At 41.5% G+C, this 25,458-nt stretch overlaps 1 protein-coding gene across 1 annotated transcript in view; it reads left to right on the top strand.

Moving 5' to 3' along the window:
- The window catches only part of COBLL1 (cordon-bleu WH2 repeat protein like 1), a 144,535-nt gene that overhangs the window by 15,128 nt on the left and 103,949 nt on the right, over window positions 1-25,458 (top strand). The gene's annotated exons all lie outside the window — the stretch shown is intronic.

The following is a 25,458-nucleotide window of genomic DNA, read 5'->3' as shown; positions in this document are numbered from 1 at the left end:
TCTAGAGGTAACAATCAAAAGTGCCTTGCTTTGATTTCCGTGGGACCTGCAGTGACTGCACAGGCTCTGTGGTAGAGCTATAATGCTCAGCCACACCTGTACTCAGGAAAGTAAGACTTGCCACCATTGTCACCACAGGTCAAAGGCCGAAGAGAACGTCCCTTTCACAAACAGATCTCCTACCTAGCCTAAACAGGAAATGGAGGTATGGTGCACTGCAAATGCGGTAAAACTGTGCATCTGCCTAGAAATGGAGGTATGGTGCACTGCAAATGCGGTAAAACTGTGCGTCTGTCTAGAATCTACCTTTAGTGAACTGATAAGCAAAGAGAGTCCCGGGAACTCCTTACCCTTTGCTCTAGTGTTTGAGGGGAGCGTGCACAGTGCTTGTCTTGGGTCATAAACACTGCAGCTCTTTTTCCACCCTTGATCAGAAACCTTAATTGCGCCAGGCACGGTGGTGCACACCTGACGTCCTAGCTCCCGAGTGGCTTCAGAAAAAGAATGCATGCTTGAGACAGGTCTGGACAATTGGCCGAGACACTGTCTGAGGAGGGAAGGCGGTGGACGACAGGTTGTTGGACTCTAAGACAACAAGGCCCTGGGTTCAAGGACTGGGTTGGAGAGCTGTTATTGGGGCAACTATGGTTAAGTGGGTCTTCTGGTTTCCTTTCTGTTGGCTGTGATAAAACACTCTGACCAGAAGCATCTTAGGGAGGAAGGGCTTCTGTGGCTTATGGGTCCGCTGTTGAGGAAGTGAGGGCAGGACCTGATGTAGAATCAGTGGAGGGATGCTGCTTACTTGCTTACTTCCAGGCCTACATGCTCCTAGCTTTGCTATGTGTTCCGGGCCCACTGGCTTACAGAGGGCGCTCTCATGGTGGGCTGAACCTTCTGGCAGGCTCTAGGCAATGTCCTCTTTCCAGGAGACTGTAGGTTGTATGGCCTTGACAGCGAAGGTTATGGCAGTACATTCATAAATGAACTTGGATGTTAAAGGTCTTTTTTGGGTTTGTTTTAACAAAAACATGCCAGAAGTTGCACCCAGGACCTTGTGTGTGCTAGGTAACAATTGTCTACCACCGAGTTGTATATAGTTGTATATAGTACTAGACATTTTTAAGTTGTTTGAGACAAGCTTCCATATACCATTTTCTTTTTTAAGTCTGAGAAGAAAGTCTCTTTCAGAATTTCTTGACACCCCACTGGCTTTATTGGTGTGTTCTGGTTGTACCCAAGCCTAAACGGGGCATTTAAGAATTTTCAAAGAAATAGGGTGCTTCTCCTAAGTTGACTTTAATCAGTGCGTTTCCCAAGGTAACTTGCCAAATGGCAGAGACTTTGACAGCTGCAGAGATCAAACAATTATTTGTAAACATGACCCCAAACAAGTATTTGTGAAGTCAGATGTCCACTTTTCAAAGGTGCAAGGTTGTGGTAACTTTGGTGATACTGAGCACGGTGACACATTCTTTAAATACCAACTCTTGGAAGACCGAGGCAGATAGATCTCTGTGAGTTCTATATAGTGAATTTTGGGCCAACTAGGGCTACCTCGTGAGAACCTATCCCAACCCCCAAACCAAACCAAACAAAACAACAACAACAAGAACACAACAAAAAAGACAGTAGTGTTGATTTGGTGGAAACTGGTCACAGGAGTGGTGCCAACTCCTGTTGGCATTTTAGCATCTGGACATGTACTGCTGTGCCCAGTGACAACATTCGGCTGACATGCACTTGTTCCAGAGAAGAGTCTATATTCTTGAGCTATGAACAGTCACATGACCAGACAGTGGCAGGTCTGAAAGCCAAGTGTCAGTGTTCTAGAAAACTATCTGTGTCTTAAGAATTGCTGCATGCTTTGCTTCGGAGGACTACCCTGTGGCAAGGCCGGAAGGCCAGAGTGTAGACGAAGTAACCTTAAAGGGGGCAAAACAGTTTTTTAACCATTTTATTTTTCTTAAATAAAACTACCGTGCTTATTAATACAGAACATTGAAAGAACTGGTAACTTAAGAACTATTTTTGCCTTGTGGAGATAATAATAATTGGCATTTGAACGTTTCCATGATGCGTTATGAGCTCGCAAATTGCCGTGTTTTATGCAACAAAGCTCTGGAGAAAGTTCGGTTAAGCACTTTTCTTTCATTGTATCCTGGGGATATGACCATGTGCATTAAGCAGGGCCCTGATGGAAGCTCAGTGAACAGCATCTTGCAAATTCATTTTTCAGAGCACTGGCTTAAACCTTAATGTCCACAATGCTCCCAAAGTAGTGCATTTAACATTGTAGATGGCATGCATACTTCTAGATTGTTCCGTGAGCATTCACATTTTTTTGACTCACATACTGCCTTCATGTCTCTAGGTTTATGCTGTAAGATGTTAGTTACTTTACATTCTTTTTGGAATGTCTGCCTAGCAAGTTCTGGCTCTCCTTATGTGGTTTGGTGTTAGGTTTAACTTTTCACCCTTTGGGCCTTTGAACTGTTCCCAATGAAATCATTAACTGAAAGGTACGTAAGCTTTAGCGTCCGGAGCGACCATTTTCCAGGTCTGGTGCTATGACGGAACCACCTGCAGGCTTAATTCCACAGCTAAAAACTGAAAACCATCGCACATTTAGAGAAATCTGTGTGTGTCATTAGGGGTGAGGTGCCAGAGAAAGGACATTCTTTGGGGGAAATAGAAGCGGCTAACTATTGCATGGAGTTGAACTAAGGTCTGACTGCATGTAATTGCCTCCTGGGTCAGGGGTATCATTTCTTCTGTGGTTTTGGTTGCTTTAGAGAGTTTCGAAAGAGCTTCTCACTGTGTATGTAGTTCAGGCCGGCCTTGAACTTGCCCTTTGAGTAAAGAGAATTCAGAGTTGTGCTGTCTAGCCCTGCTTAGATGTGTGTATTGCCCAGGTCAGCTCGGGGCTTCTCGGCAGTACTCTGGAGGAAGTGAATTCCTGGCTCTGGGGTATAGGAGCGTGAAAGGGTTGGGACCTCTCAGGCTTTCTTAAAGGGCCAAGAAGCTGGGTCTCTGACTAGGAATGGATTTGAAAGGGAGAGGGTTAGTTAGAAAGATGGGAATTCAGCCTGTTTGCGGATAACTCATTTGTAAGGATAGGAAATCTTTCTATTCTAATCAACAGTTAACTTTTAAGAATTAACATGTATTTGTACTTGCAGAAAACCAGCTTTATCAAATATTAGATTGGGCATTAGCAGGAGGCACACTGAAAATATTACTATAAGACATGGAAATTATGTTCATAGGACGAGATCGCGTTGGCTGAGAGGAAAAGGTGGTTCTGTCTTATTCACCTTTGGCTGGTGGATTGCTCACAGGGTAGAGTCGCTTGTATTCAGGTATGACAGCCTGAGTCCTGTCCCTGGACCCCAAGGTGGCAGGAGAGAACCCAAATCAGATCATTGTCCTCTGACCTCACCTGTGCTGTGGTGTGCACACACCTGCTCTCATACCATACTGATTGATTATGTATATGTGTATATATGTAGACTGATCTATGTATATATTCTGTATATGTATATTAGTATATATGTGTGTATGCATATCAGTGTGCACATATATATCTTTAAACAACCTCTGAGATCATGTAATACCTTGCTAATACAAGGAACATCCCAAGTATTCAAATCGTTTTTAATTTTCCTGTATTGAATGGTATGGTGTCCGGTGTGTGAGGTCCCTGAGCCTTTTGAGAAAGTGTACAGGAATGTACATTGTGTGAATGTATGTATCCTCTTCCTCACTGCTCAGAATTTTCCACAGCTCGGCTTTCCGTGGACTCTGGGAAAGCCAGTTTGAAAACTGCCTTTCTTGGCCGGAGTTTGTAAAGGCAAGTGTGGAGAAAGCCGTCCTTCCCAAGGAGCATGGACTATAAGGGCTACTAAAGTGCCAACGGGAAAATTCCTGCAGGGAATATTTCGTAACCCAGCAGGAGTGAGGATCATCACCATGGCAGCAGAGGGCAGTTCACTCTCCCCGCGAGACCGGCTGGCTCAGCAGACATGGGCCGGGCTGCCAGTTGGACAGGCAGCCGTGGAGGCTATTCATCTGAAGATACTCTGGCAAGGCGTCTTTATTGCCTTAAACCTGGCCATGGTGTTTGTAGAGCAACAAGACTCAGATGAAGCCGTAGAATGACCTACGCGTAGGGGGAAGAGTTAAGGACACCAATAACTCCTGGAGCACACGTTCATGTAACAAATGTCTGTAGCTGAGCGCTTGACATTTTTGTGTATCTACCATATCATGTGACATACAAGCTTGGCTTAACCTGTCCACTTCTGATCCCCCCATCTTGTTTTGGGACAGGGTCTCCCCTTACTGGGCAGGCAGTCCCCAAATATGCTAGGCTGGCTAGTCACAGCACCCTAGGTATTATCTTTGTCTCCACCAAGAGTCCTTGCTGTACGGTGGGCTTTTCACATGGTTTCTGTGGATCAAAGTAAGGTTCCGCCGTTCACATGGCAGATCCTCCGTGGACGGGGAACGGCTGTCTCCTCAGCACTGGCTCTCAGTTTTTTTGCTCAGAAAGTCCGTAGTTGGTATTTGGCTTGGGATCATGGTTTCTCAAGTGTAAAGCTGGCTCTTTTGTAACTCATTAATTCATGGAATGTGATTCTCTGTAAGCACATTTTTCTAGCCTGTAGCAATCATTAGAAAAGGCTCTACCTGGTAAGATGTAGAGATAGTAAAAGTACACCGTGTCTATATTAAAAAAAACGATATTACCGTTCCTCTAGGAATGGTAATAAGCGTGCACAAGTGGATTTTATTGTTAGATACGGTCTCTCACCAGAAGACTGTCTCTGAGATTGTGACTGTCTTGTTGTGCATGGAAAGGTGTTCTTTGGTAATTTTATATCCATCCCACATGCACAGACGGACAGTACTGGCTGAGGTGTTTAGCAAGTCAACTGTCACATGAATAGTTAGAAATTGCCTTTCTCTGCTCCATGTATCTAAGAAGAGGACCATAGCAGATTGTTGAGAACATGTCTCAAGAGGATAAGTGCTCCCACTTGAATGGGTGATGTGTTTCCTTTTTACAAATACTGTGTGTGTATGTATGCATGTGTGTATGTTTTCTCTACATGTACACCAGAAGAGCGAATACGATCCTGGGGGCTACAGTTATAGACAGTTGTGAGCTGCCTTGTAGGTACTGAGAATTGAACTCAGGTCCCGAAGAAGGGTAGCCAGTGCTCTTAAGAGGGAAGCCATCTTTCTAGCCTCTCTCCTTCAAAGTCTTTTTTAAGGGCCCTTCTGAAAGCACAGACTGTCTGGTGTACGGAGAATTGGGAGTCAGCTGAGGAGCTGTTGCCATTAGTTGATCTCTGAGGGGCCGTCAGTTAGCCAAACCTCATTTCCACAGGAATCTATTTCATTAAAAACTGTCAACTTGTCAGGGCTGTTTTTGAAGGAAGACACGTTTTCTAATCTCAGGGAACGCAAAGCCAAAGCACCTCAACCAGGATGCTAGTAGCCTGCGAACAGGGGAAGCGAGTGTGACCAGCAGCAGGTCTGGGCAGCAGACGGGATGGGAGTGAGGAGGTGTGTTTCACTTATTACCTAACGGTTTTTATTTGGATAAACTCGCAAAAATGTAAACAGCTCAAAAGCACATTGCACATTAGTATTTGATGATTTTAGTGAACTAGGTAAGTTCCAAGATTTGTCAAAGCTTCTTAAGTTTCTAGTAAGCATTTGTCTGTTTTCTGAAAATAACAGCATTTTGGTCTGTGTACTCAACTGTCCTGAGTAGAAAGACTTGGGAATTCATGAAGTTAAAAAAGGTCTTCTGAGATAACCTTTAAAACCCTTCTAGCTTTTAAAATCAAGGATGTACTTTAAATGGAAGCTGGTGAAAAACCCACCACTGATTTTTAAATAGTGACTCCCAGTCAACTTGTTCAAGACTGATGTCCTCTTTTTCCTCCTCCCCCTCCTCCCTCTTCCTCCTCTCCCTCCCCTTCCTGATCCTCCTCCTCCCTCTCCTCCACTTCCTCCTGTTTCTGCTCCTCCTTCCTCTCCTCCTTCTCTCCCTCCTCCCCCTCCTTCCCCTTAGCTGGGGATTGCTCTGGATGGCTTGGAACTGACCATTTAGACTAGGCTAGCCTCAAACTTAAAGATCTTCCTAAGAAATGGGCTGCTAGGCCCAGCTAGATGATTTTTATAAAAACTCTTAACAGTCAAACCTATTAACATTATATGTCCTGTTTTCAATATTTTCCAGCCTTAGTGAATGGAGAGTTGTAGCTTTGTTCATTTTATTGTCTTAGATTATTATTATTTTGGAGATATTTCTGTTTACTTTCTTTTGCCTTAACTTAAAAATACTTGTATTTTGTAATACTAAATAGTCCCCTATCTTAAAGTACTATTAAATATCTGCCAGAAATAAAATAAGGTTACTCTTTTCTGTTAAATATCCACAATAAGTAACTATCCAAAACCTGATCAGTTACTAGGAAATTAGAAAAACGTTTATTTATTCAACATATTGTTAGATTGTCTTTATGTCAGAAATTGGAGGTTAATAGTAGGTATAAAAAGGTAAAATTTTATTGTGGCTGGAAGTTTAAGATTGGTTAGGGGGAAGTAGCCAAGGGATGGGCTGCTCACTGTGGTAAGTCCAGTAATCAAGGCTTTGTAGGAAGGCCAGAGGCTTCCTGGGAGAGGCGACTCTCGTGCTGACCTTTGCCTCCTTTTCTTCCCCCTCCTCTCCCTCCTCTTCTATCAGGACTTTTTTTTCTTCCTCCCTTTTGTCTTCCTCTTTTTCTTGTCCTCTTTCTCTTCATCCTTTGAGACAATAGCATAGGCTGCCTCCAACTTGGGATCCTGCCTCATGTTTCTCAGTGCTGGAATTACAGGTATTAGCCACCATGCCCTGTTCTGGAGCTGATCTGAAGCATGTAGAAAATGTAGGAATTCAGACACTGACTAGTTCTGTCTCAGGGCTCAGGAGGTCTTAAAATGGAGGTGTGAGGAGTGTATGGGAAGTTACCAACTAGAGCCGGAAGAGAGATCTTAGCCAGCTCTGAGTACACTAATGTTCGGAGTGACGGAGATCTCTGACCAATTTTGGGTGAGTAAAACAAGCTGGGTGAGGGCAGCTGAGACTATATGTAAAATTAGCTTGCTTGCATACAGTCTGAAGATTACAGTGGGTTGACTTTCTAGCTTGTGGAGAAGTAGGTTTGGCTTTTTATCTCAGTTTGGTTCTCAACCTTCCTCGTGCCTTGACCCTTCCCTATGTTGTGACCCCCTAACCATAACATTTTTGTTGCTAATTCATAAATGTAGTTTCGTTACTGTTTTGAGTCATAATGTGATAAATATTTGATAGGCAACCCTTTTAAAAATGGCCTTCAAACCCCAATGGGGTCAAGACATGAAGGTTGAAAACCAGCTTTATCGACGTTCACATAGCATACTTTTAGTTGGTGGTTCTGTTCATGGATTTTGAATGAGGATAACTAGTTTCTTCCACCCTAGGTATGGCCTGCTGAAGTGCTGATGATGTACTTCCCTTTGCCCAGGGCTACGATCTTCCCATCAGAGGCCTGGAGGCTTCCTTTATGCTTAACCTGAGAAGTTCCACCAGGCTCTGGTTTATTGACTCCCACTAACCATGGTTTCTTTGCTTGGTTGCCTTTCACCCAGAGTGTAACTGCATCCTGCCTCACGTCTACCTTTGCTGTTTCAGTCAGAGCCTTGGTGCATGTAGCTGCATATAACATCTCACCTACACTTAGCAACTCTTTGAGACTGTTGTATGCGTTGGCCATCCATGTTGGTCAGTCTCTCTTGTCACCTCTCATCTCAACTGACCACTTCCATTTTACCATAAATGAAAGAAAAAAAGTTTTTTTCTTTTTTTTGTTTTTTTTTTTTGTTTTTTTTTTTTGTTTTTTTTTTTTTTTGGTATCACAAGGATGACATACTAAATATTTGAGAGTTTTAGAATCTAATGGACTTTTTAGACTTCTATTTCTTACCATTCTTAGCTGTTGTCTCTAGTTCCATTTTACTTTTTTCTTGTAATATTTAATACACTCAAAGGACTATTTACAAAGCTGGGGTCAGTTCACGTGCCTCTCTCCTACTCCAGCATCCTGGATGCCTGTCAAGGTATCAGAGATGTGTGGATTCCTGTCCTAACTTTCCTCTTTGGCCTCACCTCCCACAGGCTCCTTCCCCCCACATTCCTTCCACACCTGGGAAGTCACCTGTGCCCTGTCTAGAAATCTAGAGCATTTCACTCATCTCTGCCCTTGCCTGTCCCTCTTCACCTGGAATTTTACTGTCCAGCTCACTGTCCAGAGGCATCTCACAGTCGTCACTGCCAAGTTCCACATTCTACATTCTTGAAGCTTTCCTGGTCCCCGAGCCAGAACGTTTATTCTTCCTGATTATCTTAAGGGTTGCAAGCTTTTATAGAAAATGACGAACGGTAAAGATCTGCTCAACTTTTCTGCTCCATGAGCAGCTTTAAGCAGTTGCTTTGTCCATAATTAGGACTTCGATGCCTGAACAAATTGTATTTTACAAAGCAGGATGCAGTAAAATAATCTGTATTTTTAAAATAATCGCCCACTGTAGACCTACCTTTTAGCTCCCTGCTTTTACATGTCAGGTAAAGGAATCTGGATATGTTCTTTAAGGTATTTTCAAAATGGTTTGTGGAGGGATGATCCTGTGATGTGAAAATATTCTTCCTGGGGAAGACGCAATACACATATCCACTCATCCCAGGTAGGGACAGACCAAAGTACAGATCCCATCAAATCCCAGTTTGGTGACAGGATGAATTTTGTTGTGCTTACTAATGAACATACGGTGAGGGGTTATTTGAAGGAACACAAATGACTCAAAGAGAGTTGCATTATCAAAACCTATCCTAGCACACATAATTGTTCATAAAAACTGGGGAACCTGGAGCAGACAGTGTAGCCAGTAGGTAACTGAGCAAGTTGGAGAGTGTTCTTTCCGGCTGACTCAGTGGTCTAAAACTCTTCTAAGCAGCTGGTCTGGTTTCAGAGTGTCTTTGCACCTCAACCCTATTAGTCTGAGAAGACACTCTCAGATTTTGTTTCTTACTTGGACAGATAAGGTCCTAGAGAATCTGCTTAGTTTCAGGGACTTCCTGAAGCTATTTTTGAGTTGTTTACCTTCCTGTTAAGAGGTTTCCTGAAGGACAGAATGTTTTAGTCATAGAGGACCACTGTTCTATAACAGATCTATAGCTCTTTAACCAATTGCAGTTTTTGTGATGCTTGCTTAAAAATTGCTTGAAAAAGTATCATTAATTCTCCTCTGATGTTTGAAGAAGCAGGTAGCATGGCAGTGCCTTGACTTAATTTAATTGTTTTCTTATGTGAAATTAAAGAAGGAATAAAGCCATGTTTTCATGTCAGACCTGCCTTGGTTTAATGAACATGCCTCTCATACTACATTTATCTGCTTTATTTATTTAAATTTTCATTATGTGTACATTTCTGACTGTACGTTTTTGCTACAAGATCAAATCAAGTTCAGCTTCAAGATCTGCTTCAGAGTAGAAGCGATTTGATTTTAATGTTAGCCTCTCTAGCTTAGTAGCATCCAGGTTCTTACGTCAACAAAGTTAGGTTCATTAATCAAATTAATAATAAAGAGGTTAAAAGATTAATATGGGTTCAGAGTCACTTATGCCAACTATAATCAGTCAGTCAACCCATGCAGAACTGACTTTTTGCCTCTGCTGTTTTTGTTGCAGAAAGGACAGATAATGGGAGCTTGGTAGAAAGCCTCAGTTAGCAGTGCTAACTTTCTGCTTTTTCTAGAGTTGGTGTATTTGGCTTTCAAATGGAAGAAGGACAAAACTATTGAATATTTTAAAAATATTTTTGCCTGTTTATTTTTTAAGGTATCAACTTTTTTTGGTGTTTGGTGTGTGTGTGTGTGTGTGTGTGTGTGTGTGTGTGTGTGTGTGTGTGTTTGATAGGTTGATTTGTTTTGTTTTTGTCTTTAGACCAGTATCAGGGTGGTATTGTGGGGGAAAAGTTGGCAAAATGGCTGTCTTGATATCTCAGTATTTTCTTCCTCATCAGTATGGAAGCTTTGACATAAATGTGATTGGCAAATTCTTGGACAGTTTACATACTCAGTATTTGAGCACTGTGTGCCAGAATATGATGGGCCAGTATTTATTTTTACCTTATTAGATGTGAAGTCTTTGGTTTTTGTCTATTTTTTTGTGACAGGCCTTCTCTGTGCATCCAGGGTGTCCTGGAACTCTCTTTGTTGACCAGGCTGACCTTGGACTCAGAGAGATCCTCCTGCCTCTGCCTCCTGAGTGTAGTGATTAGAAGCATATGCCACCACCGCATGACTAGACATGAAGTCTTTATGTGGGCTCTACTAATCATAGCCTAGCATTTGGTCCTCTGTGAGAGCTGCTGCTCTGTCTGATCTTTGTTCACCTTAGTGAGGGAACCAGAGATAGCAAGTGAAGCATTTTTCTCCTCTGTAGCTCATATTTGGTGCTACTGGTTTATCTGTTTTACTCAAGCGAAGGATCATCTTGTATGCACAGAAGAGACTTTCCATAGGGAATTTTTCAAAGCTTTGTAGAAAGGTAGCCTTCTGGGCCTGGGCTGGGGCTCCAGGTCCTTTAATGCTACTGCTTGTCTGCATTCAGTTCCCTGTACCTGGTGGGCAGGGATAGGAGGGGTGAAGGGGGTGAAGGAATTTAAAACTCAAAGTTCTTGCTACCTGTTTTAATATCATACATAGATCTGAAAGAAAACAGCATTGTTTTTCCTTGGCTGGGTGGCATTGGGTAAATGACTTAGATTCTCATAGCCATTGTTTAAAAGGAGATTAGAACTGATTTTGTGTGTGCATGCGCACACACATGCCCCTGAAGTCTCTCTAGAACAATGCAATCATGCGGCCATATTAAGAGTCATTGAAAATATCAGTGTTTCCATTAAGTTTTCTCACACACTTCCCAAGAGGCTCAAATAGCTCAAGGAGTGTTTTGGGTTCTTGAGAGCAAAGGCTGGAGCAGTCCCTGTGCATCTGTTGTTACACTTTGTCTTTCAGGAGGGAGAAGGATGCTTGAGCAGATAAATTGGCTTATCACTTTTTACTGCTTTGGTAATGCTTTAGCGGCAATACCAAATCTACACTAAGCTGAGAAGGACTAGGGGAAATGTGGTTTCTGGGGATGATGGAAGTTCCTTAAGTGCCTTGACTTAAACCAAGTGGACATCGTGGTGGTACAGTCTTCCTTATGGGGACAGGTTTTACGCTCCGAGTTTGTATTCCCTTTATGCCTGAGAAACCTCTTGAAGGGTACATTGTTGTTTATGTAGTAAACTGCACACACAACCGTGAAACCGTCACTGCTGATTAAACAGAGCCCTTTTGTGACCGTGCATGTGTTTTCAGTCTCTTGTACTGTCTAGCTGTGGTGTAAAGAAGCTGTTGACTTCCAGGTAGCATCTGTGTGTAGTGAAGCTTTGTACTGAAGATGCAGAAATACCAGCGTTTCTGCCTGTCACTCCATCCGATGACACACAACCGAGTCACCTCTCTCACCTTCTGAGATCCAATTCTGGGGAAAAAAAATTGAATGTTCAATTTCAGCTTTCTTTTAGATGTGGAAGTTAAATCTTGGTCTCAAGTCCTTAAGGAAATTGTTCATTAAAGGAATAAATGCTGAAATCTTGGAAGTGAATCCATTAGCCCCCAGTGTATTTGAGCTTAGTTGAATGGTTTAATTTGGATTTGTCACATCATGGCAAAACATAAAAATAATTGTGTTAGTTTTTAACTTTATTGTTTAATAGTGGTTATTAATGATTAACATCACAGTGCCTTCCCTTGCCCATGCTCTATTACCAGAATATTGCAGCCTTGGGTTTTAATAGTAAAGTCGGCTAGCAGGTGTCCAGGTCTTACTATACACCAAGAGCTGCACCAGAAGATGAACTTGTGTTGTATTTTTATACAGCTTCAATCTGGGTGCTAAGTTGTTTGTTTTACAACTTGAAAGATTAATTGGGAAGAGTGAGGTCTTGGCAGTCACAGGTGAGTAAGGTGAAAGCTTTATTCCGGTGCCACTAAACAAGGTGACTGTCACCTGTCATTACCTCAGTGGTACCACAGATGTTCTTGTTGATATTTATAGAAAGCACTTCTGTGTGAACTGAAACTGAACTTTTGAATTGATTGACTTCAGTGTTAGAGAACAAACCTGGAGCCTGGAACTTGTTAGATTGGCGATCACCACTGAACTATTCACCAATCAAAGCTCATCTGCACGTTCTCTTTCAGACTGTGAATTGTTAAACATGTAATGAACTAAGTGGAATACAAAATCTCAAAGACAAATGATGACCCACCTACCATACTGTATAAATCCCAATACTGAGGGACGTCCCACCAGCTAATTGAATTTTGTATGTGGTGGGCTCCAAATGCATTTTTGTAGAATAGTGGTGCCATAGACATTATTATTTCCGGATCTTCTGTAAAGCAGATATTCACAATTGAAAGACATTCAAATGTTCTTGAATCCTTAGTTTCTTACATACGATCACAGGTCTCAGAAATAAAACTGGTTTTGTTATTTCATTTGTGGTGCTACATGTTGATTAAAAAAAAATAGTATGTCTCAAAATACCTTCACCTACTTGTGATACCTAGCATTAGTTTGTGGTGTATGCTCCTGACTGCTGAAAATGTGGATGTAACCAAGTGGCTTGGGGTCAGGAGAACCAAGATCATGTTAGTTTCAGAATGAGAGCAAGGGCATTTGGACATCTCAGGCCTCCAAACTGTTGGCTCCCAGAAGACAAAATGCCACAATAGAGGATTCTGAGTATTAAATGTGCCTAGAGTTTAACTTGCAGAACGTAAGTGAAAACTTCATTTTCCTTTGAACTTGCGCTGGCTGCTGCTACAGTTCTTGGTTCATTTCTAGTCTTAACATGGTAATAGAAACCCCAATGCGTTGCTGGGGAGCACCTTGGCCTCATTGCTATTGTGGGTTCCAGCCCTGAGGTCTTTCAGATGGGGGGACTTTGTCAGTGATATTTCTGGGAGTCCGAATACCTTTTACAACCCAGTAGTCTTAGCCAGGCATGGCGGCTCACACGCCTTCAGTCCTAACAAGGAGGCCTTTTGTGTGGCAAACATTTTTACCTGCTGAACCATCTTCCTGCTTTAGGTTTGTTTGCTTTTGAGATGGGGTTTTGCTCTGTGGCCTCAAAACTTTCAGTATTCCTGTTGTTCTACAACTTTGTGTGAAACACACACAGTCAGGGACCACTGTCACAACGAGTTTGGATTGTGATTCTATTCACTTAGCATTCATGTGCTGTGTTTTGAGACAGGCCTTCATATGTAGCACAGAGGAGTCTTGAGCTCCTGTCGGTTTTCTTGCCTTGGCCTCTCTTGCACTGTAGAGTGTCCCAGTCTATCTTTAGTTTTTATATTTTAACAAAATAGATATAAAAGATAAGAACATGGAAGTGGGAATACTGGCGATTGAAGGGTTAAAGTGGGACGGAGGCAGAGAAATGGGGAGGGGAAAGGGTTGGGGAAGGGCCAACTCACACCCAGTATGTAGGGACATACTATAAAGAAACTTGCTGCCTTGCACAATAATGCTTTTAAAAAGAAAGATGCTTTTAAAAATTTGTCAAGTTGCATCATTCTTGACCCATGTGACCTCGAATATAAAAATGCAGTGGCCCTGCTAAGCGATCACTTCCTCTTACTCTGAGTCCCACCCTTCCTTGTAACTCAGCTGGCATCCCCTGACCGCTGGTTCTGTGCCTTGAGCATACCCAGCATGACATGACACTTCTGGAACCAGACATGCTCTGCGGATGCCCCTGGGATTGTCTTTTGAAAAGATTATATCTATTACGCAAGTTTGGGCTGCCATTTTCTAGTTTGACTAATTCTAGACTTTTCCCCTTTTCATCCACTGAGTAACAGGCCCCTGCAAGTCAAGTAGCCCCTGTTCAAAAGTCAAGAACCGACAAAATGATGCTTGAAGCAAGGCACCTGGTTTTCCTAGTTCTTCGTTTTCCTCTCTAGTTCTTTAAAAGTAACTCTTTTTTGGGGGGGGTGGGGGGAGCAGAATTTTTCTTTAGAACTCAACTGTGAACTATGACGCCGATGTCTGCATTCCAATTAGGAAAGCTAAATGAAATTAAACACAAATGGAGGACTTTGCTGATTTGTGGAATTATGACTTGCAGGTGTGCTGGATGAGGTTGATTATGAAGTCACTGCAGTTGGGTGACCTGTTCGGAATGCCTTCAAAAGCTTTACTTGTGACGTTAGAGTATATTTATTTCATGGTCTGAAACTACTGTAGTCCTCTTGCGGGAACACGAACACTGTTGGGGTTTAAATTGATCAATGACATTTATAAACGGACCAATTACAAGTTTGTAAGAGCTTTTGTTCTTTAGATTTGAGAATGTAACCTGTATGAAGGGATAACATCAAATACTTTCTGGTTCCTTATCTTCCCGCTTTGTTTTTTGCTTTTTGTTTTGTTTTATGCTGACTGATAGTAGGACCCCCCCCACTAATGAATGGCTTGTTAAAGGCCAGTCCTAGACTTGAACTCTTTTTGTTCAGCTGAAGCAACTAATCTTAGAGAAGTTTAGACCACAAACCCCTTTTGTATCTTCCTCTTTCCACCTTTTTTCTCAGACTCCTGATTTCATGAGTGAAGTGACGGCGCCTGAATGACCCCAGATACAGAGATTGTGATGCTTAGGCATAAAAGTTTATTACATTAGATGGTCTGTGATGAATAGGTATTTCCTTTATATTTAGGTATTTTAAAAGTACTTTAGCTGAACGTTATCAGATACCAAAATACTAAAATAAGTAAGCTGTATTTTCTTCTCTACTCCGATTCTACAGATATTTAGGAACAGGTTTCTTAAGGTTAACTCTTGTCCTTGAAATTCAAGACTATGTTTTATAGTTAATTTAAAGGAAAGACTTTTTTTTAATTGAATATTTTCTGTATTTACATTTCAGATGTTATCCTCTTCCCCCAATCTCATCCCCCTCCCCTCCCCTTGCTTCCATGAAGGTGCCCCCTCTCCCAACCACCCTCCCACCTCAGCACCTTGGCATTCCCCTACACTGGGAAAACGAGCCTTCACTGGACCAAAGGCCTCTCTTCCCAATGATGCCAGACAATACTATCCTCTGCTGCATATGCAACTGGAGCCATGTGTCTCTTCATGTGTGCTCATTAGTTGGGTTTTTAGTCTCTGGGAGCTGTGGTGGATTTGGTTGTTGATAATTTTGTTCTTCCCATGGGGTTGCAGACCCTTTCAGCTCCTCCAGTCCTTTCTTTAACTTAAACTAAAGACCTGTATCTTACAAGTGAGAGAAATCAGTTATCGATGAGGATGGTTCTACTATTCCAAATGTTGGTATCATGGAGGATGAAGTTCTGTGCTAACATTTTTCTCACCGTTGTGCAGTACAGGGCTGATGGCCAGCGAGACTATTTAGTGGATGCTGTTGTAAGTACTACATTGTCTGGCTATAAAGAGAAACATTGTTCTTTCTGTTTAAGATGTGAGTAGGGCAACAAACCAGCTATTTCTTGTTCTAACAATTTCAGTTAGTGCTTTTTTTTTTTTTTTTTAAATAAATGGGATGATAAAGAAGGTATTAAGAATTACTGTGGACCTTTTGTTTTATGTATACAAAAATAGATTTTAAGATTTTTTTTTTTTTGAAAAAGTGGTAGTGTTCTGTGTTCGCTTTAACTTTTTACATGTGTTTGAGTGCTTTCAAAGTCTACGACACTTTACCCTGGAAAGCTGGAGTCCATAGAAAGGAGTCAGTAATGCAACCAGTAGCTGAAAGTCATGGTATAAAGTTCACATCTGTCTTTCCCTTGGATTGTGCTAACACATTCCCCTATTAAATCTCATTAGCTTTATTTAGCATTCATTCTAACGTGTAGTGGTGTGAGTTTTAAAGTCAAAGGCAGGAGCTCTTAGTGATGGTTTAGAGGAAGGCAGGTAGACTGTTATCAGCAAGCATCTGTGGCTGGTAGAGGCAAAAAAACCTGTCAGAGCTAAAGTCAGAAACCAGGGTTGATACTCAGGAGGAAGTCCCCCCTGCTGGTGCATAACCTAGCACTCATAGGTCATTACAATAATGCGAAATTAAGAGAGAATGTAAGGCATCAGATTAAAGTAAAATGTGCTTTCGTGTCCTCAAGAAGCTTGTTAAAAACTAAAGATAGGCCAGAGCCCAGAAGGAAAACTTAGTTCATTTGCACAGATATGAATCCTTCAGTCCAAAGATAGCATTTAAAATAAAGTTCAAAGAAAAATCAACCTCTTGGAAGTAATGATCAAATTTCTCTAAACAGAATAGCATAGAAAAATCAAAATGAGTAGGTCTAAGGACAAAACCCTAGTACTAGTAGCAGTTTCCACTTAGAAGGCAGCAGCTGCAATATCCATTATGAACATTGACGTTGAGACAACACGAACTAAGAAATCTGGCCCATTTTGCTGACCAAGAGGAAGACTGTGGTATACATGAAGAGGAAAGGGACAGGCTGGGAGCTGTTCATCTTTGGGAAAGACAAAGGAACTCTCACAGACTCAGAGAAAAGTATACTAGACATGTTAGGAGGTGCCAAGGGTCAAGTTGTGAGACAGCCATTTATGCCAGGAATGGAACCCAGGCAGGAGATGGTGAGCCTGGGCCAGCCGAGCTGTGGTAAATGTTTCACAGTCAAAACCAAACAACAAAAACCCCACTAGATCTGTGGGTGCTGAATTAGAAATTCTAGACAAGATGAAGAATTTCAAGAGGAAAAAAAATACACATTGAATCATGCAATGTGATGTTTAAAACAGTTTCTTGATGGAGCTGTGCTACCTCTGAGAGGCTCTGGAGGGAGAGCACGTTTTCTCCTGGCACCTTACAAGGTTGCGTGACCTGAAGGACCCCCTTGTTCATGAGGACAATAGTGTAAAAACCTTGGATCCAGTTAACCGTGGGCAAAGTAAAATTAGTGCAGGAATTCATCAATTCCTTAGTAAACCACTGCTTGAATTCCGTATTAAAGGAAAGACGGCATCCAGGGTTATAGAGATCCAGGTTTAGCGAGGCCCTGTCTTTCATGGGATGTTTCTTTTATTTACCCCTTACAATTTAAAACACGTAACCCTAGACGTCTCTGAAATTCATCTATCCTGCAGTTTCTCCCAGTTTTGTTGGATGCTGAAATCATTTCGACGCCCGAGTTTATGTTCTGAGTCAGCTCAGGCTTGTGCCCACAGGGCGAAGCTGAGTCTCTACTCCAGTCTCTGTTGCTCCTGTCCACAAGTCACTGTTCTTTCACCTATACCCAAAGGACTCTCTTTCCCAGGGCTGTCTCTTTTTCACGCTGTGGGAATGTTGAGCTGTCCGCAGATGTTTCTTGCCTCCAGCTCCCTGAGGTCTGCCCTTTTGGAGCCCGCTGTCACATCTGCCGGGGCTGAACTATCACTTTGGTTTTAATTGGGACAGAGTTCAAGAGTGTCCAGAACTTTTGCACCCGAAGGGCCTCATGTGTATCCTCTTATGATTAGATTAATTAACACCAAATTTTATAAGGAAAGTGACTACAGATAAACGACTCTTGTTCCCGATAAAAAGATTGTCAGCAGTGGATGATTTTCGGCAATGTTAGTTTTGTTTGCTAACTTTAAAAAAAAAAATAACTTTTAGGATTGTTGTCAGATTTAAAAAAATATTCCAGCTGTTTCCACTCACAGTATATCCCTGCAGTACATGGCCTGTGGGAATACAATTTTCTCCCAAAAGGTTTTGATACCTTACTTTCTTCCCCCCTGGCGTGGGAGGAGCTGTTCACCATGATGAGAGTGCAAACAGTTTAGACCTTTCTTTATATAGGGAGTGTGTGTGTTATGACACTGAGTTAGAACCTGTTTATAGGTTGTGCATCTTAGCACTTGGGAGGGGGAGACAGAAGAATCAGGAATTAATGTTAACCTTGGTTATATGCAGGTTTGAGGCTAGAGTCGTGAAATCCTGCCTAAAACCCTTGACCAGACCGTAGATTACAAGACTAAACAGAAAGCCACTGAGGGGATTCAGCACAAATGTGATGTTGCCTCGTGGTTGCGTGGTTTCGGTTTTTCTCCATGCCTTTCTTGTGAGCAAACTTGCTTCTCTTTGTCACTTTGTCATGACTTGTTAGCTATACATGATGTTAAATGTTTTCTAGCAAATCCTGCAGACTGTTGAAAGTTAGGTATCAAAATCCTGTTTTTTAAATGCTGACCGTTCTATTTGTAACTCGTTTCATTCTGTGTTTGTTTCTGAGACAGGATCTTTATTGTGTAAGCCTGGCTACCCTAGAACTCACTATGTTAGACCCGGCTGGCATCAAACTCCCAGAGATCCACCTGCTTTTGACTCCCAAGTGTTGGGATTAAAGACAAGTAAACTGACTAAATTCTTGACCACCACATCTGACTAAAATCTCGAACTTTAAACTGTTCCAGCATTCCATTTTCATTCCTGCAGGTCTCCTAGAGCTTGCAGAAGGGGAGGTACATATGTTCTGACTTCTTCACCTACATCACCCAGGAGACTTTACTTGTCAAGCGTTGGCACTTCCGGAATGGGTCTGCAGAGCACGTGTGCATCTGGACAAAGGTCTGCTGCTGTCCTTTTCCCTGCTTGACTGGCTAGGAGAATAGTTTTCCCATATATCAGTCAGATCTTTCTCAGAAGTCATTACTTCAGGTACATATGCATTTACATGCTTGCATTGCTGAATCTTAGCTTATATTATACAGGCAAGTATTACTGTATGGTTCTTATGTGAGTTACTTGTGGTAAGACCAATTCTTGGATTATACATTACGAAATGATACTTAGCTGTATACTGAATACTGTGCCAAATGCTGTGGAATTCATGACCTGGAACACAACACACACATTTCATAGTTTACTATTATTATTATCATCATCATATAGGGGTACACGTGAACATGCAGGCATACATGCACTCAGATACAAACATACACATACAGCACACACACTATAAACACCAAACACACATACACATTAAAAAAAATAATGGCTTAATCTAGAAGTATCTTTAGGACTTCGGATTGTATCCAATCTATTTTAGCTCTTAGAGCACAGCACCCTCCTCCCTCTAGAAATAAACACATACACAGTGCCAAATGAAAGTGAACATACTATCCAAGGCCCTTCTGTTAAGGGATGATCCGATTCTGGGGACAGGAATAAATCAGAAACGATGTGGCAATCTCCTTAATCTTGTCTGTAGAGAGTATTTCTTTTTAAACAGTCTGCACAATAAACACGTTATAGATGCACAGTTACAGGCAGTCATAGGGGTTTCTAAGCCTGACATCATCAGTGTGCAGAATGGTCCAGTCCTTCCAGAAAGTATTTCTTATGTTCCTTTGTTGTCAGAACTTGGCCCCAGTGGAACACCTGATAAATACAATTCTATCTTCTTGTTATAACTGACGTTTAAAGAATTTCTTTAAGACAACAAATACATGCATCTCTCTCTTCCTCTCTCTCTGCTCCCCCGCTTCCTCCCTCCTTGGTCCATTTCTCCTCCACCTGCCTGAGAGACAGTCTTTTTTCACTGAACATTAGTGCCACTCCAGATATCTTGAAGTTCTACTTGTAGCAGTGAATTCTTTTCTTGTTCTTCAGTTTAGTAGCACGTACTCTGGGCTTCCTGCAGTTACCCATCCCTCACTGAATACATTGGGGAAAGATTGCAGTTTTGGTTATTACAACCAGAACATTCATATACAGGGTGTGTGTGTGTGTGTGTGTGTGTGTGTGTGTGTGTGTGTGTGTTGTGTGTGTGTGTGTGTGTGTATGTGTATGTTAAGTGTTAAGTGTTCAATTCTCCTATGGAACCACATAGAAGATGGGTTTCTGAATTGCATCATTAAATATATGTTGAATTTTATAAGATGCCCCTGAAACACTTTTCAGCATGGTTGTGCATTTTTCTACATTACCTGAGGTTTTGTTTTGAAAACTCACTTTAAGTGTTCTTGTTCATATTCATCTTTGGCTATTTTAGCACATTATGATATTTTTATTTTCTTTATGTCTTTACAGAAACCTTAATATTTATTATTACTATTATTATTTATGAAGAAGCACTAATGGTGGTGTGTTCAATGTTAAATTAACAGCAGTGGAGGTTACAGCTAAACTAAATAGGTCACGTGCTCACTTTGTTCTTAATCTTCATTTTTCTACTTGCTGTATGTACACAGTGCTTCACAGGTGCTTGTCTGCTGCGTCATATACTTTTGACAGTTCTGTGTAGGTCCCGGGGCTGATGTTTTTTATTTTCTTATTTTTGAGACAGACTTTTATGTAGAATCCAAGCTGGCTAGGTTGTGTGCTGATTCTTCTTGCCTTTCTCTCTCTCTCTCTCTCTCTCTCTCTCTCTCTCTCTCTCTCTCTCTCTCTCTCTCTCTTTTCAGAGGAAGGGTCTTACCGTACCTCAGGCTGTCCTAGAGCCATTTCTGCAGACCAGGATGCCCTCAAACTCATTTATGAGCCTGTGTCTGCCTCCTGATTGCTGGGATTCAGTGTGCATAACACTACTGTACCCAGCTGTAGGGAGGCTGATTTTTCTGAGCAGTTGATATTCAGAGTTTGTTGGCACATAACCTGCAAATGTTTTCTTCTAAACTGAGGCATTTTAATTTCATTATCTCAACTGTATATTCTGTAAGTCAAGGGTTTTTAATTTTGGTGAAGCAATTTCCAAGATGTTGTTGTTGTTGTTGTTTTTCTGTTTATTACTTTGGTGTCCTACAAATTCATTGTCAAAATCCATGTGATAAAGATTCTCCATTTTGGAGAAAATTGTAACTTTCTAGCTTATACTTCACTCTGTTACTCATTAAATTACTTAATATTTAAGGTACAAACTTTTTTTTTTAAGTATAGAGATGTTCAGTCATTGTCATGTTCATCAAAGCAGGACTGCTCAGTGTCTATGGAGCCTTTGTCTAAGTGTGCTTGTGTACCTGTGTTCCTAGGCTCCCCTGTGGTCTGGGATCCAGATGAGAAGTCCCCAAGTCATGCAGTCTCAACTTGTCATCCTATTCCTCTTTATAACATCATTTGGTGTGTGTGTGTGTGTGTGTGTGTGTGTGTGTGTGTGTGTGTGGTCTGTATTTTCGACTATGGTTGTTAAGTCTATAAATGAGTTGAGGATACATTGCTATCTTTGTTGAGTCTTCTGGTCTGCACACATGATATATCTCTTTATTTAGTAAGGCCTGTTAGTTAAGCTACAGAGTAGAGATTTTCAACACACATTGAGAAGAGTTAAAATTGTTACTATAACTTTGGCTCTGGCTCAAGAAGACAAAAGGGTTAACTTCTTCCTGGGTGTTTGGTGCCCTCCCTCTTTCCTTGGCTCCTTCTCAGTTTCTGCTGCTTCTGAGCTTTGAGCTGGTGAGTTCAGCAGGATAATGGGAGGGAAGAGCTGATCAGATGGTCCAGTTCTGTTCTTCCGACGGCCTTATCAGATTTCTCATGCTGTCCTTTCCTGTGCTGTGTCTGGATTGGAGAAACCAAGTGAGCGTTTACTTACTTCCTGAGAAGCCAGAACCTGGTCCAGTGTCTTCTGCTGGCTGAAATCAAGCAAATATTTAAAAATCTGTAGCTATGAGCAGGCGGGTTACCTAGATATTGAGATCTTGAGACCTTGTAATGGCCTTCCCTTGTTTCCTGACAAGAAAATTATAATACAATTTTTTACCTAGCCTGATCACCCAGTTATTATTTATAGTCAAAGTATTTATTATGGAAAATTACTTTTGGCTAGAGTAGTTGTAATTATTATTTTTTTTTTAAGAAGAGAAATCTGGGTGTTGTTTTTGAAGAACTAGTTTTGAGTTAAAACTCCCCCCAATGTCATCCTTTAAAATACTCCAGTGAAGTGAAATAAAAAGGCAGTGGAAAATTTAATGTTTCAAAATTTAAAAAATTTGAAGTAGAAATGAAATTAGAGTGTAAGTTTTTAAAAGGGGAAGGGGGTTGTCTCAGCGAGTAAAGATGCGTGCTGACCAAGCATGAATGGTGGAAGGAGAGAACCAACTTCCGGAGGTAGTCCTCTGATCTACATATACCTACATGCCCGCTCAGCCTAGCAGAATTAAAATATAAATGGACTTTTTGCAGTGGACACGAGGAGACATAAAGGAACTTTTAGAGAGGCAATCCTCTAATTTATATAGAGCCTGACTTACAAGTCACTGCTTTGAAACTACCCATCTGCCTATGCACAAACCCTATAGTGGGGGCAATAAAGCCTTTTGTATTGACATTGGGTAAAAGCATTTTACATGTATTGGCCACTCCTGTGTCTCAAGCTTGCTTACATATGCCCTCTAACAGCTAGTGTGGAGTTCTGATGTAGTCTTCAATAACTGATCTCTTCAGTATGTGTTTTAAATCATACGTAGCTTTGCACCGAGGTGTAGGGATAGAGTACATGATTTCAGTTCCTCCCCTGTCAGAGAAGCTCTGAAACATCTCCGAGGGTCATTCTGTGTTCTCCTATGGGGAAAAGAATGTCAAGCACAATTTGACCTTTGAGATAAAGGAAGAAAAAGGCTGACCAGATTTTCTACCAGTGAGTCGGAGCATCCTGTGTCTTTCTTTTCTTAGAAGAAAAATATATCACAGTCCCCAGAGTTTCTAATCAGAACTTTTTGAAAGGCTGACCGATGTTTGTTTCTGTCTTGCCTCATCTTGATGTCATGGCTATCGTGTGGTTATGATAAAGTGAGGGCAGAGGCATCGGGGTCAGAGGGTCAGTGTGAATCTGAGAGCTTTGTCACTAACAGGCTGCTGAAAACATTTCTCTTTTCTGGAGGAAATGGATAGGAATATTTGCTATTAATATTTATTTGTAAAAATAACCCCAACTGTGCCAGGCATATAATTGTACAATTATTTAGAAATAGCACCTTCCCAAGAGGTGTCCACTGGGGTAATAATGGCAGGACTGTTGAGGGGTAACCAATCACTCTGTGATTGGCTTTGAGGCTGGCTCTTGATGAGATGTTTCATATTGGATACTATAAACTTGGTGAACCCTGTGGCTGGGGAGGTTATAGGCTTTAGGAAGGAATACATTGCTGATGTTTTGCTAAATGGACATGTGGCCAAACTGTCATTTAAGTATTTATGTTTACACTCATAAGACCAGTTCTGTTCTCAGTTTGAATCAAGGAACATTCCATTTTTCCATGAATAGTGGTTAAAACAGAGACTCTCAGATGGTCAGAGTGCTAAGACTATGTCCTTAGACCTGAACAGAACATTTTTATCATATCTTTCTAAGATACAGGAAACCTGAACAGAACTGAAGGTAGAAAGATCCAAAGGATCTTGCACTCAAGTGAAATATGAAGAGGGGAAGAGAAGTTAAGAGGAAAAAGAGGTCAGAAGAAGAGAGTGGAAACCATCACAGAACATTATACACAAGCATGTCATTATGAAACAATGCTAAAAATAAAAAAAAAATGAAGAAAAGAAATCTTGCTGTCATGGTATGTTAGACCGCAGAGCTCCTTAATGACTTAGAGTTTTTTATTTAATCAGAATCTTGGAATGTAGCCCAGGCCAGCTCTGTACTTAGATCTTCCTGCGTTAGCTTTCTGAGCCACGTAGTGTAAATGTGGACCTGCACACTGTACCGCACCACGTCAGGGATTTCTGAATGACCACTAGGTATTGCTCTTGCTTGACTGAGGATCATGCTTTGCTTAGATAATATTGTGTACAGTTTGGGGTCCTTTGGCTTCCTGGGTCTCTTTATGTATCCTGAGAGTGGAGATGCGAATTAGTGTTAGGTTTAAGTAACGTTTTTGTCTGGGCAAGAGCCAAGCAACTGTGGGTTAGTAGGCTTTTTATGAAATGTTTTATTAAATGTTTTTAGGTGCACATGAATGACATTTCTGAATATATCATAAATGTCTGAGGCTCTGTTCAGTCTTTATCTATGCCATGTAATAATGGGTTTAGAAAAAAATCACAGAAGCCATATGTAGGTATTCTGAACTCCGAGGTGAATTCGTGAGCCCAATACACTGATGAGAGGGGTGGGAGAATAAAGAGAATTGGCTAAGTACTAATACAAGCATTTCCCATTACACACATAGCAGGCAACTGCCGTTTGGCACCTGTAGCAGTATGATTTTGATAAGGTCAGCCACTAGTGCATGGACAGTGATGCAGCTCAAGAGCTGAAGGCAGATGTCTAGGATGCTGGGTGGCAGCAATGGGCAAGTTGGAGCATGAAGACATGAAGGAAGTTATGTTCTGTGTGTGACCTTCCAGTCTACGCGCAGCAATGCCTCCCACAGGCAGAGGCCTTGGGAACATATAAGCCTGTGAGGGCTCTGAATCCAGTGTTAAGGTAAAGTAGAAAGGTGACATTTTTGTACCTGCTTGTGACTTGGGTAGGATCTGCCCCAGATGGTGCCAGCATTGTTGGAGGTTCCCGTACCCACATCCCCCCTGCCCCGCCCAACACAAGGTTGGCTCAGCCTCTTTTGTGCAAGAAGGGCAGTGGCATGCTGATGTGATTGGAGTGATGTTAAAATCATTCAGTTCGTCACAGGGTGCTCATTAGAGAGTGTGTTTGGAGCTGAGAAGCGGCAAGTCCCAACACACAGCATCTTTCATTTTGAAACAAGGAAGGATTATGCCAGTGTATTGAATCTAGAAAGGGTGCAAGATACGATTGTGACTCAGTTTGCAACCTTGCCCTTTGAAGGGTTGATGTGCAAATCTTGGGATTTAGATAATATAAATCTTCATGTGTTCGTGAAGGACACACTGACCTTTGATTTTTCACGTCCCTGAGATCTGTGGGAAGCTGCTTTGGTTTGAAGCAGTAATTTGCATTTTTGATGGTTGTCATGGTGACAGTATTTAGGACTGTGTTAAGGGGAACACCCTAGTTCTTTTCCTCTCTTCACTGGTCACCACTTTTCTTATCTATCCAGGTAAATTGTGGGGTTTTTGTTGTTGGTTTTTGTTGTTGGTTTTTTTTTTTTTTTTTTTAACCAAAATGAAATGTTGTTTAGTTCATCCCCGTCTTCTAATGACTTGTTAATAGTCTTCAATTTTCTAAGTCAATTTATTTATTTTTTAACTTACCTGAGTTGCTTCTCAGGTTTGTGTCATGGACTCCCAAACATTCTTGGTATCTAGGTATGTCCTGGAAATTTCCTCAAATGATATCTACCATGACTAATTTTCAATCTTTGAGACTGAATAGTTTTGGTTCTACGAATCACAGCCGATGCACACCACTACCTCCACCCT

The sequence above is a fragment of the Micromys minutus genome (assembly GCF_963924665.1).
Source record: "Micromys minutus genome assembly, chromosome: 13".
Lineage (NCBI taxonomy): Eukaryota > Metazoa > Chordata > Mammalia > Rodentia > Muridae > Micromys > Micromys minutus.
This window is presented reverse-complemented; position numbering and strand designations above follow the sequence as displayed.